Below are 16,114 nucleotides of genomic sequence, written 5' to 3' on the forward strand. Positions count from 1 at the left end.
CACGTAAGAGCCCAGTCCACTCTCCAGCTGCCGCCTGGGAATGCAGATGTTCGACCCACTGCATCTGTACAAAAAGGAAAAAAAATCTTGTAGTTAGCGTATGTACCCACAGGAACACTACAGACTAGATCGATAGCTGAAACACATTTAACAGCAACATAAAGTAGACTGGGAAGTGCTACAGAATCGATCCTGTTGTCGAACCAATTAAATTAGAAGTGAGGAGGACCCTAGTGTGATGGCTGACTTTTCCAGTGGACACAGCTTATTGACTATGAGTACTTCAAGGCTAGTAAATACAGATGTAGGAATAAATACTCGACATGAAGGTAATTCACCGGTCATGTCACACAGTTAAATAGAGAGCTGTGAACAGTTAAAGAAAGTGGCCATCAGCAATAAACCAAAACTCAGTCGATGCAAGTATCTTGGTGTTAGTGGGTACAGTGTCGCAATCTCCCACATAGCAATGAAAAAGTAGAGACAAGACCAATAGCGAAGAAAACAGGAAAAGCGACGCTTGGAAATTACCACATTCAGAACGAAGGATGGACAGCCTTATAGGTAAATATGTTGTTGTGGTCTTCAGTCCTGAGACTGGTTTGATGCAGCTCTCCATGCTACTCTATCCTGTGCAAGCTTCTTCATATCCCAGTACCTACTGCAGCCTACACCCTTCTGAATCTGCTTAGTGTATTCATCTCTTGGTCTCCGTCTACGATTTTTACCCTGCACGCTGCCCTCTAGTACTAAATTGGTGATCGCTAGATGCCTCAGAACATGTCCTACCAACCGATCCCATCTTCTAGTCAAGTTGTACCACAGACTCCTCTTCTCCCCAATTCTATTCAATACCTCCTCATTAGTTATGTGATCTACCCATCTAATCTTCAGCTTTCTTCTGTAGCACCACATTTCGAAAGCTTCTATTCTCTTCTTGTCCAAACTATTTATCGTCCATGTTTCAGTTCCATACATGGCAACACTCCATACAAATACTTTCAGAAACGACTTCCTGACACTTAAATCAATACTCGATGTTAACAAATTTCTCTTCTTCAGAAACGCTTTCCTTGCCATTGCCAGTCTACATTTTATATCCTCTCTACTTCGACCATCATCAGTTACTTTGCTCCCCAAATAGCAAAACTCCTTTACTACTTGAAGTGTCTCATTTCCTAATCTAATTCCCTCAGCGTCACCCGACATAATTCGACTACATTCCATTATCCTCGTTTTGCTTTTGTTGATGTTCATCTAAATTTTCGGAAGTGAGTGACGTCCGTTAGTGAGCACATGGTGTGTGTGTGTGTGTATGTGTGTGCTACTGGTGTGGTACACGTCGTCAGGAAACGAAGTGGTACTCACCTTCGGAGCTTTGGTGACCTGCTCCAACTCGACCAGCCGTCGATGCCCCTGCATCGTCTTCCTTCGGCCGAAACAAGGACAGCACGCCGCCCAATATCTCCTCCAACCCATCTGCAGCAGAGAAGAGCCTGTTCCACAAGCTGCCGAATGGTTTACGGTATAGTAATTGCTGCATTGTGTTGCACAGTAGGATCTCTCCTGTTGTCACCATACTGTGAAATAGATGGCGTGTTCAGCACCGCAAATAATTGTGGCAATATCGAGTAGCTGCAAAAGAAGGGAAAGTTTTCAAATAGAGAAATAGTCAGTTTTAGCAGTTTTTAAACGGTTCTGGTATTGTCACGTAGAAACCACAGTCAAGTTCTGAAGTTAGGTTGATCAATGAAGTACTATATTTAGACCTGGAAGCACGTTAATTACTGAAACCAGCTCGCAGCCAGAACAGAACTGTTTCTGAACGAAGATTGCAGATATCGACACTGACGGAGAAAAATTGCAACTCCAAAAAATAATTAACGTAGAATATTGAAATTTATGGAATACATTTACTTAGGTAACATATTTAAGTACTCAGTATTGCAAGATCTCAGGGTAAATTTAAGTGCAAGGTGGCCATCGCAAATGCGATATTCTGATACATTAATAATCGGTGTAACCGTCAGAATGTTGAATGCAAGGATGCAAAGGTGCGTGCGCTGTGCTCCACAGGTGCCGGATGGCTGTTTGTTTGACAGAATTCAGTGCCTATTGCACTTGTTCGCACAACACAGGGACAGTTAATGCTGGTTACAGATGACGTCCCATTGCGACGTAACGCGCTCTTTCGCACATCGAAGGGGGTTCTGCAACATAAATTGTCCACCTACCTCGAAACTGCTGCAGGTCTGCACACGTAACTCCAGACTGCAGCTACTTAAGGGGGGAAGGACGTCAAACGGGCCGACTTGGAGCAGGAGAGGCATCACAGGACATTTTAATGTCTACTGTCTATACTTTTACAAATAAATTCATAAAACTTTGTCAACATCACAAGGAAGGATTCAATATTCACACTCGTCACAGCGGAAGATCGAAAACATAAGAAAATAATTTTTTTTTTTACGTGTGAATTTTCATCATGCTTTCACTTACTAATGGCTTCATTTGTTGCTATAGGTACACTTTTCTTCATAAGTTCGAGAGATTCTTCGATTAATTTTGCACAGCATACAAACCATACTTACAGGTGTATGAAACTCTAGAATTTATTTAATTTATGAAAAAACGAATGAGCTGTTATATTTTAAACTTCATGTTTAGAAAAAACACAAATTTTGTAGTTAATTACCTCAATTTTTACCACAGTTTTTAATAGATTTGTAAAATTCTAGAGTTTCGTACACCTTTGAGTATGGTTTGCATGCTGTGCAAAATTCATCGAAGAATCTCTCTTACTTATGAAGAAATGTGCACCTATAGCAACAAATGCTGCCATTAGTAAGTGAAAAAAAAGATGAAATTTTACATGTAAAAAAAAATTATTTTGTTATGTTTTCGAACTTCCACTGCTGTGAGTGTGAATTTTGAATCCTTCCTGGTCATGCTGACAAAGTTTTATGAATTTATTTGTAAAAGTATAGACAGTGGAAATTAAAATGTTCTGCTTCTCCTGCTTCAAGTCGGCCCGTTTGACGTCCTACCCTCCTTAAAAGATCTCAGAAAAGCAGTGTTGAAGAAACTGAGATTTCATAACTATACGTCGAAGGCCGCTATAAGTACAAAAAGCTGAAGATAGTCTTGTCAGCTCTAAAGAATAAATCGGAAATGGGTTGCTGTTCAAATTTCTAAGTTCAAAGGTCCTTTTAAACTTACATTAAGATTTTTTTTATTGTCATTAAGCGAGATCATCAGCCCATATGTCTTCAAATCATTTAAGTTCCTGTTCACAGTCCTCGTCACACACAAACAGCCAGAACGTTTCCTATCCAATTCCGCAGTCATTTACGAGAGTAACACAGTCAATAAACTGCTATTTACTTTTGCACTCGGCATTCAGTGGTTGTCTTTAAATAAAGTTTTTGCTCGCCATAAATACTCAGTAAAAAAATATTTACTTAGTACCGCCACGCTTTTAGTTCAAAGTTTACACTCGCGTTTTTCTCCTAAACAAATTATCTCTCGACTCTTAAAATTTCAAAAATAGTTAATGGTAAACACCAGCTACCTTTATCACTGTACCGAAACGCGGAAGCCACAATATCACTTCATTTTACACATAATGCGTTCGGACACTTTCAGCATGACCAGCTCCTTCGAAAATTAGTCCACCACTCCCTTCTTCTCTCTGCCTCTACAGGCCCCTCTATCTTATGCGTTAGGTGGCAAACCGTCTCACTTCTTATTGGCTGTACAGAATTACGACCAATCAGAACTGACTTTCAGGGCGCGGCTCGCGTCAAAATCTAGCAAGAACCAACCACTGCTCACAGCTTATTGTCATCATTAAAATAAGCAACTCAAAACTCTCTTGATAGACAAACGAAATGAAATAAACTTTAAGCTGTACTTAACGTCTGGAATTTAACTATATAATCGCGAACGTTCTGGCTGTCTCTTCCAAAGTCAAACATGCTTGGACATCCGTCATCCACTAGTAGGGAACCACTGGTGGATTCGTTACCACGATACAAAGCTGGAACACTTGCAAGTTCCTATAGAGAATTACAAACTGAAAATTTAATACTGGCGAATGTCCCACATACACTCACACAAGTACTCTCTTTCACACTCACCCTAACACAAAAGATAAATGTTGTTGTTGTTGTGGTCTTCAGTCCTGAGACTGGTTTGATGCAGCTCTCCATGCTAAATAATGAAGATAAATATCTACTTGAAATTCTTAAAGCTATTACTACAGCAAAATTACGAAAGGTATTCTAAAATGAGAACTTTCCATATTTGAATCTAAACACTGAAGGTTGTAACGCTACCGCCCTTTACGGACGTACGTTAGCTATATAAAGCCTGTACTGTAATAAGTTCACGGGCTTCACCTTATAAACAAGGATTTTAGTACATAAATTGACCGCGTGTACCTAATAGAAGCGAGATCGGTCTTGTAATCAGTAAATAACTACAGTGAGGCGTCAAACATATGTGAAGCACAATTGCTCGTTCGCATGTACAAGAAGTAATCACAGTAGATGCTACCTTTGATCAATAATTCGGTCGCCAGCCTACTTAGGCAATGAGTGAGCTTTTCCTTGTACAAGTTGTTACATGTACAAACATAGTTACGCGTAGTAATGATGCGTTATATGGCAAAGTTTGGACCCGGAAAAATCCACTGAACTAAAGCTTTCTATCTTGGTACTAATTTGGACGAGACAAATTCACACAACACCACACATCAATGATTACTACAAATTGCATTTTTGTATATTGATCAGACTGAAATCGGGCGTAGATTGCCCTAGGATACCCAGTTTTGAAGCCCACATACAATGTCACTATTAAAATTGAAAAACAACACTAATGCACTTAGGATTAATGAAGAACTTAACTTTACTGGTCAAATCTGATCAGCACATTTCAAGGTTTGAAAGAATGAACAAGAAAAAAGGGGGGGGGGCCCTGAAACTGTTATGGTCGTTATACTGAAACTGTTAATTACTAAAAGTCAAATTAACACTCAAATTTCTCAATCAATGGATAACCAATCTTTTGTTTTACTTCTGACTAATTTAACTGCCATTAGTTCTGTCTCAAGTTAATTAAATAGCATCGATAACTCAATTCAAAAGACTATCTTTCAGTTTATTTATACTTCTACCAACATATGCAATAGTTCACAGAACTATTGCATTTCTTTATAGCAAAAGTTTGATTGCTGATAATTCTCATTTGCACTAATTATAAACTTTCAGTTCAGGATACTCGGGTTGCACAATACGAGGTAAGGATCCTGTCTAGGTCAGTGATCAGGATAAGTCATGGCTAAAGCAATTCTGGTAAAATTCACGTTATTATTACACAATTAGAAACAGTTTCGACACTGGTCCACACATTTACACTTCTAAAGATGAAATAAAGGTTTGACCTGTGCAAATCGGTGTGGCAGTTGGCGGGCAGCGAGGTTACGGGCAGCACGGCACACATACAAGCGCGGCTAAGGCTCACGCTACATAGGCACTTTCCATCTTCTTAGCGTCGTAATCTTTCCAACTTTGTGCCTCAGATTATAGCCATGCCAAGTAGTCGTCGGAATCGATGCATCCGAGGCTCAATGTAATCCACTTTTCCTAGGTAGCCTCCTCGGTACAGTACTTGTTCCTCGGATCAATTTACCACTCCGACTCTTACTGTTGCTCGCCTCCGACTGACTGACTGTGCCCGTTGCGCCGAACCGCGCCCAGTGTGCGTTTTCCCGCGCTCGCCTGCCTCCACCTTTTCCCGCTCCCCTACAGGTAGGGTATTCACCACAGGTTTTCTATTACACATATTCTAATGCATTACCTACGTATGGACCAAGTGTTTAAATTACAATTTCCACATTTTACAATATTTTTAACATTAAGTACACTTTCTTTTGATTATCACATTCTCTGAAATCTAACATAAATAATAATATTCATTACAAAAGTTACTCGCAGTTTCTTTAACATCACTATACGAGCCGAAAAAGAAGTTCAAAACCCTGCCAACATTAACTTATCTAAATTCATAGAGGAAAAAATTATTATAGATACAGTTGTCGTTACAAGGTGTTATCATATCTTTTCAAATAGTCACAGTTGGTGAACTATTAACATTATTGATTTTGAAACATCCCCGTAGATAAATTAGTGAATTACTGTGCTGATAAACCTCTTACGTTATTTGATACACAATATTTTAAGCGCTACGCAATCTGACTATCAATAATCCCTACAAAAGAATGGCCCTGACTAACATTAACCTATACCTTTCACGAATCACTTACCTCACAAAAATCTTCGTTACTCGAACTACTGCAATACAGCGAGCGCCACTACTGCCAGCTAAATAAAAGATTCTAACTACTGAAGGCACTAACTACTGATAGGCATAGTCAGCAAATGAAAGATTTTGATAGAGAACAAACAATGTATTTACCTTAATAATATTCAAATTCATCATATATATATATATATATATATATATATATATATATATATATATCAGTTCATGATATACAGTATTACAAATTTACTCTTTGTGGTGGAAATACGTCCAGATTGTCTGCTCCCAAAATTCTGCCATCCCTCTCCCCACATCCACCACTGCTGGCGGCTCACCTCCAACTGCGCAACGCTACGCGCTGTTCACATACAACTGCCCAACACTACAATAGCGAATATTTTAACAATGCAAACTAGCCACAGACTGCACAGAGCACAATTAGTGATTTTCATACAGAGCGCTACGTGGCGTTACCAACATAAAAACCTAAAAGCCTACTTACAATTTAGTTTTCTAAGTGTCGGATAGTTACGTTTTTTACTGACTTTTTTTGTAACTTCCAGATTATGACAGTTATTGACTTCAGATTTTGACAGTGTGTTCATCGGGCTATTTCTAGATCCGTTAGTAATTTTTATAGTTTCAGAGAATGTAACTACTCTGTAAGTGCCTCTCCGCTACTTTCACACGCTGCAGTCACGCCTTATCGTCACGAAGCACGTCTGCAGGACATAGCTCGCACGTTGCAGATAGTATAAGATTCTGACTGCTTACACTGGAGCCCACATACATTCATACAAGAAAGGCTTAATAGACAAACTGGCGATCGCGCCCTAGCTGCGACGCCTCAGTACGTGTACTCAAGTGGAGACACAGTAGGCCGAGAGAGTGAGTCGACACTGTATAGCATGTTCGGTTACAACAGCCGTATGTGAGGGAGCCGTATCATGTTGGAAAACTCCCCCTGGGACGCTGTTGACGAATGGCAGCACAACAGGTCGAAACGACAGATCGACGTACAAATTTGCAGTAAGGGTGTCATACGAAATTGCATCCCAGACTGTAACTCCAGGTGTAGGTCCCGTGTGTCTGGCACGATCAGTGGTCGGTTGCTGGCCTCAACTGGCATCCCCCTAATCAACAACACACGGCCATCACCGGCACGGAATCAGAACCGGCTAACCCAATGAACACTCTCTTGTCACCACTAGAGTCCCAAATGCCGGTGTAAGGGGTGTATGACGTCGTGGTTTCCTGACTTTCATTGCTTACGTATTCCGCCCTCACAATCATATTCCGCACATCAAGACGCTTCATTCGAACCCAAACTCGATAAGATAAAGTCAATGTTGTATGAATTCATGTAAACGATATGCAAATAACAAGTAAGTGCACGGTGGTTGAAACACTCGAGGCTGGCGTACACACGCACATTCAAGACACGACGGCCACAAGAGCTTTTAGTTCGGGAGAGGCGGACCACACGCCGGGAGGCCGGTCCCTTCGGAGGATGGGTCAGTCTGTCTACGTCGGCCGGCGACTGCCCGTGGAGCAGACTGCATTTGCATGAGCGAAAGGGAGAATGACGCCGTGTTCAGCTTAAAAGCAAATTCCGCTACATTGTGTGGGAGCGCCCAGCCTACGCATTATTTACAAATATAGCACACCGTTTCAGAGGTTTTCACAGGGAGACAGCAAACGCCAAACACTGATGCTACAGATATCTGGATTGGTCATCTTACACGAACGGCCTTGGGAGAGCCAGTCCTGACAAAACTCTACCATCTGCTGAGCAAGATGTATGAGACAGGCGAAATACCCTCAGACTTCAAGAAGAATATAATAATACCAATCCCAAAGAAAGCAGGTGTTGACAGATGTGAAAATTACCGAACAATCAGTTTAATAAGCCACAGATGCAAAATACTAACACGAATTCTTTACAGACGAATAGAAAAACTAGTAGAAGCCGACCTCGGGGAAGATCAGTTTGGATTCCGTAGAAGTGCTGGAACACGTCAGGCAATACTGACCCTACGACTTATCTTAGGAGCTAGATTAAGGAAAGGTAAACCTACGTGTCTAGCATTTGTAGACTTAGAGAAAGCTTTTGACAATGTTGATTGGAATACTCTCTTTCAAATTCTGAAGGTGGCAGGAGTAAAATACAGGGAGCGAAAGGCTATTTACAATTTGTACAGAAACCAGATGGCAGTTATAAGAGTCGAGGGACATGAAAGGGAAGCAGCGGTTGGGAAGGGAGTAAGACAGGGTTGTAGCCTCTCCCCGATGTTATTCAATCTGTATATTGAGCAAGCAGTAAGGGAAACAAAAGAAAAATTCGGACTAGGTATTAAAATCCATGGAGAAGAAATAAAAACTTTGAGGTTCGCCGATGACATTGTAATTCGGTCAGAGACAGCAAAGGACTTGGAAGAGCATTTGAATGGAATGGACAGTGTCTTGAAAGGAGGATATAAGATGAACACCAACAAAAGCAAAACGAGGATAATGGAATGTAGTCGAATTAAGTCGGGTGATGCTGAGGGAATTAGATTAGGAAATGAGACACTTAAAGTAGTAAAGGAGTTTTGCTATTTGGGGCGCAAAATAACTGATGATGGTCGAAGTAGAGAGGATATAAAATGTAGACTGGCAATGGCAAGGAAAGCGTTTCTGAAGAAGAGAAATTTGTTAACATCGAGTATAGATTTAAGTGTCAGGAAGTCATTTCTGAAAGTATTTGTATGGAGTGTAGCCATGTATGGAAGTGAAACATGGACGATAAATAGTTTGGAGAAGAAGAGAATAGAAGCTTTCGAAATGTGGTGCTACAGAAGAATGCTGAAGATTAGATGGGTAGATCACATAACTAATGAGGAAGTATTGAATAGGATTGGGGAGAAGTTTGTGGCACAACTTGACCAGAAGAAGTGATCAGTTGGTATGACATGTTCTGAGGCATCAAGGGATCACCAATTTAGTACTGGAGGGCAGCGTGGAGGGTACAAATCGTAGAGGGAGACCAAGAGTTGAATAAACTAACCAGATTCGGAAGGATGTAGGTTGCAGTAGGTACTGGGAGATGAAGAGGCTTGCACAGGATAGAGTAACATGGAGAGCTGCATCAAACCAGTCTCAGGACTGAAGACCGCAACAACAACAACAAACGAAACGAGAGCGTGCGCCCTCGTACGTATACTCAAAGAGCGAGGAACAAGTCTCTCCTCAGTACTTCACTGGGAGAGCACCTCTGTCGAGAGCGAATCGGAGTGCGACTCTATACCGAGTCCTTGCGATTAAGCATTATTCACTGTGTTGGCTGCCACACTTATTGTGCGGTGTGAACGGACAGAGATATAGTTAAACGCCTGTGAGCGAATTTTTGAGTGGCATCGCTGTGGACTGGTTATCTGTCCGGTGTACCACGCCAGTAGTTAGAGTAGGGGCGGATAGGAGTCCTTGACTTTATCAAGGCGTAGGGAGAGTTTGATTGGCGAAGGTCAATCCAGATAGAACGAGAGTTATCTTATTTGTCAGCAGCGAGCGGCGCAGACAACAGTCATCGCAGATTATGGAATTGTGCTCTACAGCTCTTGCGAGCCCTACATTTCCTCCACAACAGTACTCCTCACAGCATTTCACACGTGACAGCCTCGACCGTACCTAGCAACATTCTAACGGATAATTATTCAAGCTGAGTAGGCGCGGCTCTCACCCATTCTGCCAAGTCAATAACAATCTTAAACTTTGTATAGAAATTTCATTAGCGAATTCTGTCCTTAAGAGGTAACTTCACATTCCGAAAAGAACCCAGAAATAACTTGTTCAGTTCATAACTAAAAGTGCCACTGTGATTTCTCAGAATTTTTGCAAAATAAATAGTAATGTTCGTTAGTTTCATGTTTTTCTTACACTAACTAGCACTACTCCAGTACCCAAGTATCCCACTAGTTACATAAGAAATTTTGTGAATTTTTGTGTCATTTCCTTACAGTGGACGACTCCAGAAGATACTGTATTTATCGCTGAACGTTTTTCAGGCATTTCTCTTTAGAACTTTAGGAGCGACTGTCTGACTTCTGTAGCAGTGTGGGGGTGGAAATTGCATCTTGCAGGAGCCACAGGGTAAAGGGTACACCACAGATTAATCTGTTGCGCAGATTACAGACTAGCACCCACACGCTCGCAGGGGTTAGTGGAATGTTCATAACAGAGAGTCTGGCTCGGAGCTGTTCTTGATGTAACCGATTTTTGACAGTTCACTGTGTCGCTGTGGTGCCAACAGGAGCTCAGTTTGCTGCTGCAGATGCAGTACGATGCGCCACAGCCACGATGACTTTCCAACTCGGTAGTGGCACGTGGCCGTCTGGAGCCCGGTCTGCTTCTGACCGTACATTCTCGCGACCACCGCTGCCAGTGCATTGCTACCAAGTCTGTCTGCAATACCGCAGAAGGGACATCCAGTTTCTCGTAGCCCTCTCCCGCGACTTCGTTCAAACTTAGTAAGTTGTCGATAATGGCATCATTGCGTACTCAAGTGGAGACACAGTAGGCTGAGAGAGTGAGTCGACACTGTATAGCAAGTTGGGATACAACAGCCGTATGTGAGGTAGCAGTATCATGTTGGAAAACTATCCCTAGGACGCTGTTCACGAATGACAGCACAACACGTCGAAACGACAGATTGACGCACAAATTTGCAATAAGGGTGTAATGGGATAACCACACGAGTGCTCCTGCTGTCATACGGAATTGTATCCCAGCCTGTAACTCCTGGTGTAGGTCCCGTGTGTCCGGCACTAAATCCTCCGCCACACACCGTCAGGTGGGTTGCGGAGTACGGATGTAGATGTAGATTGTCACCTTCAACGCATTCTTGACTAACGACAGCTCACCACGTCCTTTCTCAAAGGTTAACTAACACCCACTCCCGTTACAGAGTGAATACAGAGCAAACCTGAATTGCATTCTCATAGCGGCGCTACCAGCGACATTCTTATGCGACTGGTGCGAAATCTGAAGAGACATCTTCTTTCAGATGTAGCAACACGCCTGCCAACTTTCGTTCATGTCGGTCAACACCTTCATAGTACTGTGATTTTTTTCCGTCAGTATACAGGGTGGTCCACTGATAGTCACCGGGACAAATTTCTCACGAACTAAGCATCAAACGAAAAAACTACAAAGAACGAAACTCGTCTAGCTTGAAGGGGGAAACCGGATGGCACTATGGTTGGCCCGATAGATGGTGCTGCCATAGGTCAAACGGTTGTCAACTGCGTTTTTTTAAATAGATACCCCCATGTTTATTACATAATTTGTGTAGCACATGAAGAAATATGAATGTTTAAGTTGCACCACTTTTTTCTCTTTGTGATAGATGGCGCTGTAATTCTCACAAACGTATGGCTCACAATTTTAGACGAACATTTGGTAACACATAGCTTTTTTAAATTAAAATACAGAACGTAAGTACGTTTGAACATTTCATTTCGGTTGTTCCAATGTGATACATGTACCTTTGTGAACTTATCGTTTCTGAGAACGCATGTTGTTACAGCGTGATTACCTGTAAATATCACATTAATGCAATAAATGCTCAAAATGATGTCCGTCAACCTCAATGCATCTGGCAATACGTGTAACGAAATTCCTCTCATCAGCGGATAGTTCGCCTTCCGTGACGTTCGCACATGCATTGAAAATGCACTGACGCATGTTGTCATGCGTTGTCGATGGATCACGATAGCAAATATCCTTCAACCTTCCCCACTGAAAGAAACCCGGGGACGTCAGATCCGGAGAACGTGCGGGCCATGGTATGGTGCTTCGACGACTAATCCACCTGTCATGAAATATGCTATTCAGTACCGCTTCAACCGCAACCGAGTTATGTGCCGGACATCCATCATGTTTGGAAGTACATCGCCATTCTGTCATGCAGTGAAACATCTTGTAGTAACATCGTTAGAACATTACGTAGGAAATCAGCATACATAGCACTATTTAGATTGCCATCGATAAAATGGGGCCAATTATCCTTCCTCCCATAATGCCACAATATACATGAACCCGACAAGGTCGCTGATGTTCCACTTGTCGCAGCCTTCGTGGATTTTACGCAGTTTACGTTATCGCTGTTGGTGAATGACGCTTCGTCGCTAAATAGAACGCGTGCAACAAATCTGTCATCGTCCCGTAATTTCTCTTGTGCCCAGTGGCAGAACTGTACACGACGTTCAAAGCCGTCGCCATGCAATCCCTGGTGCATAGAAATATGGTACGGGTGCAACCGACGTTTTTGAGATTACCGATTCTCGCAAAACTTGCCTGCAACTGATGAGCGTATTACCTGCGACAGCATCTAAAACACCTGCTTGGGAATCATCATTTGGTTGACGTTTCACATGTGGCTGAACACTTCCTGTTTCCTTAAATTACGTAACTATCCGTTGAACAGTCCGACAACTTCGATATTGTCGTCTAGGATACCTAGCAGCATACATAGCAAACGCCCGTTTGCCATTTCGATCACAATAGCCATACATCAACACGATATCGACCTTTTCCGCAATTGGTAAACGGTCCATTTTAACAGGGGTAATGTATCACGAAACAAATACCGTCCGCACTGGCGGAATGTTACGTGTTACCACGTACTTATACGTTTGTGACTATTACTGCGCCATCTATCACAAAGCGAAAAAAGTGGTCCAACTAAAACATTTATATTTCTTTACGTACTACACGAATATGTAATAATAATGGGGGATCCTATTTAAAAAACGCAGTTGATATCCGTTTGACCTATGGCAGCGCCATCTAGCGGGCCAACCATAGAGCCATTTGGTTTCCCCCTTCAAGCTAGGCAAGTTTCGTTCTTTGTAGTTCTTGCGTTTGACGCTTATCTCGTGAGATATTTGGCCCGGTCACTATCAATGGACCACCCTATATATCTCAACTTAAAAGATAGATCTTAATACTAGAAGCTGATACAGATACATAATGCCAAAAGTCGATACCAATAAACAAAGGGAAAAATCGAGAAAACTGCCGAGAGGTGGTATCGAAAACAACAGTTCAGCTATATAGCTCGTTCTAGTATTCCGATATCATCACAGAAACCCAAAAGGCTATATGAATACGTAAAACCATAAATCGGTGTGGCTACGGAAACGCGGTATCAAAAATTTCACTTCAACTATACAGCTCAAGTGAAAATTCTGGTTCCAATGTAGGAAACTAAAATCAAAGAAATTAATTATACCTGATATGTCTTTGGTAGCAATGTAACACAGAGGTAAAAAAAACACAGAAACTTGAACCACAGTATTAAAATAATGACCGTGACAAAGACCTCCAATTACGTAATTTAAGAATCGTAAGTAGACATAAAATATTTTGTAACAAAAACAAAATGCACTAATTTTGCCATTTAACCGAGACCTAGGCTCATGAACAGAAATAAAGTTACGCGATAGAGAAAAGCCTGCATACCTATTAAAGTAATGCAGTTTGACAGAAAATTTAAGAAAGTGAAAGAAGAGAAAAAACCGAAACAAAAACCCAGCACATTTTGACGACCCTGTAACAGATATCACAGCCAAATGATATCCCTCAATAATATTTGTATAGGCCCCAATCTCGTAGTCTTTAAATTCCCGGTTGTCGTTCACAATAAGGTGGCCGTAGCCCTTCCCGCCCAACACCGTTAAAAAGCACACGCATCTTACACTATAGCAGTTGCTTCTGCGACGTTTTCTTCGATAAGAAAAAAACTAAACCCGACTAGTACTATACTCAACCTCCGGAAATACATCAAAGGAATCACCACAGCCACCGACCTCATCATACATCCTCTCACCTTCTCCTCACCAAAACACGATTCGTCAGTTTCCGCTATCACCTCATGGCCACTTATTGGTTCACTATATTCAATATACTGACCACGTAGCTCTCAACAGAAAGAAAAGCAAACTATTACTGTTCGTTCACAAACACTGGTTTCATACATAGCATGAGTTTTCCAGGAAGTTATGCACCGCATTTTTTTCTTCAACAATTCTTTATTGAACATATTGAGAATTACACACGCGAAAGAATGGTGTTTTATCTACACACCGTATTTTTCCACGTAATATCCATCCCGTTCTATGGCCTTCCTCCAGCGCGAAACAAGGGCATGTATGCCCTGTCAGTACTAATCCTTGTCCTGGTGGCGGAGCCAGTGTTTCACTGTGTCAATCTCCTCCTCATCGTCCGCTAAATATCTTCCACGAATGGCATCCTTTAAAGGCCCAAACAAGTGGAAGTGAGAGGGGACTCGGTCAGCGCTGTAGGGTGGATGGAGTAACATTGTCCAAACCTGTTTTGCAATGTGTTCAGCAGTCCTCAGACTTTTGTGGGGCCGAGCGTTATCGTGTTGCACCAAAATATCTGCTGGGTTGCTGTGGCCGCGAAGTCGCCGGAGGCGCGTCTTGAGTTTTGTTAATGTGGTGACATACGATTCTGAATTAATGGTACCACCTCGTGGTATCACATCAACGAGAATCACACCTTCAAAGTCCCAGAACACAGTTGTCATGACCTTGCCGGCGAAAGCAGTTGTCTTGAATTTTTTTCTTCTGCATGTTGTGGGAATAGGGCCATTCTATCGACTGTCGCTTTGTTTCGGGCTCAAAATGGTTATCCCAGGTTTCATCACCTGTCACAATTCGGGACAAGAACGCCTCCCATTCAGCTTTAAAACGTTGTAACAAATCAAGACAAATGTTTTTTCTTTTCGATTTGTTATCCACCGTTAGTCACCGCGGGGCTCATCTTGCGCACACTTTTGAATATCTAAGAGCGCGGATAACTGCATCCACATTTCATTTGCTGATTGACAGACGCAGCGTCAACTGCCGAGTCGTAATGCGTCTGTCCTCGCTGCAACACGTCACGTGTGACATCCGTGGATGGTCTCCCCGACCGCTGAAAATAGTGGAGCTCCGCCGAACCTCTTTCTGACCACCTCACCCTCCGTACCCAGCGACTAACTGTATTTCTGTCGACAGCAGATGCTCCAAAGGCTTTGCACAAGCGTTTGTGAATGTTCCGCGCATTTTCTTTCTCTGTAGTGAGAAATTCAATGACGGCGTGTTGTTTATGACGTACATCACCTACAGGCACCATTTTGAAACTGTCCTGAAGCTACGTATCTGTCGGAAGTAATGAAGACTTCGCTCTCTCACTCAAGAGACTTCAAATAATACATACATACCGTTTCACATTCGTAGCATTGTTTGCGGCTCACAAAAAAATGTGGTGCATTACTTTTTGGGCAACCCTGGTATATCACAGAAAACTCGTAACAATAATATTGACATCAATATAACAAAGACGCTGAGTCTCTACCTCACAAAGCAGGTAATACGCCCGGTACACCACAACAAATTAAGGCGGTGACACGTCCACATTTAGCCACCGGATGACCGCTGAGACGAAACGTCCAGCAAACTCATTTCTTTTTTTGGATTGGGAAGGGGATGGGAACCTATCTTTGGATTCTGCTTTCTTTCCTTCTTCGATTTCAACAAACCCATTCTTCTTCTTGTTCCTTACTCTTACTTAGAGTAAGTCTGGTCTTACTTTGCCTCTTTGCGTACGCAACAGTCTCCATTGTGGACGCCTTGTCATTTCCATTCACCTTCAAAACGTTTTCACACGATTGCCGAGACTGCTCCACTCCCGTGTGACGTAGGACGTTGACAACTATGACAAAGTGATTGGAATGCAAACAGAT

Source organism: Schistocerca nitens, chromosome 1 (assembly GCF_023898315.1).
Source record: "Schistocerca nitens isolate TAMUIC-IGC-003100 chromosome 1, iqSchNite1.1, whole genome shotgun sequence".
NCBI lineage: Eukaryota > Metazoa > Arthropoda > Insecta > Orthoptera > Acrididae > Schistocerca > Schistocerca nitens.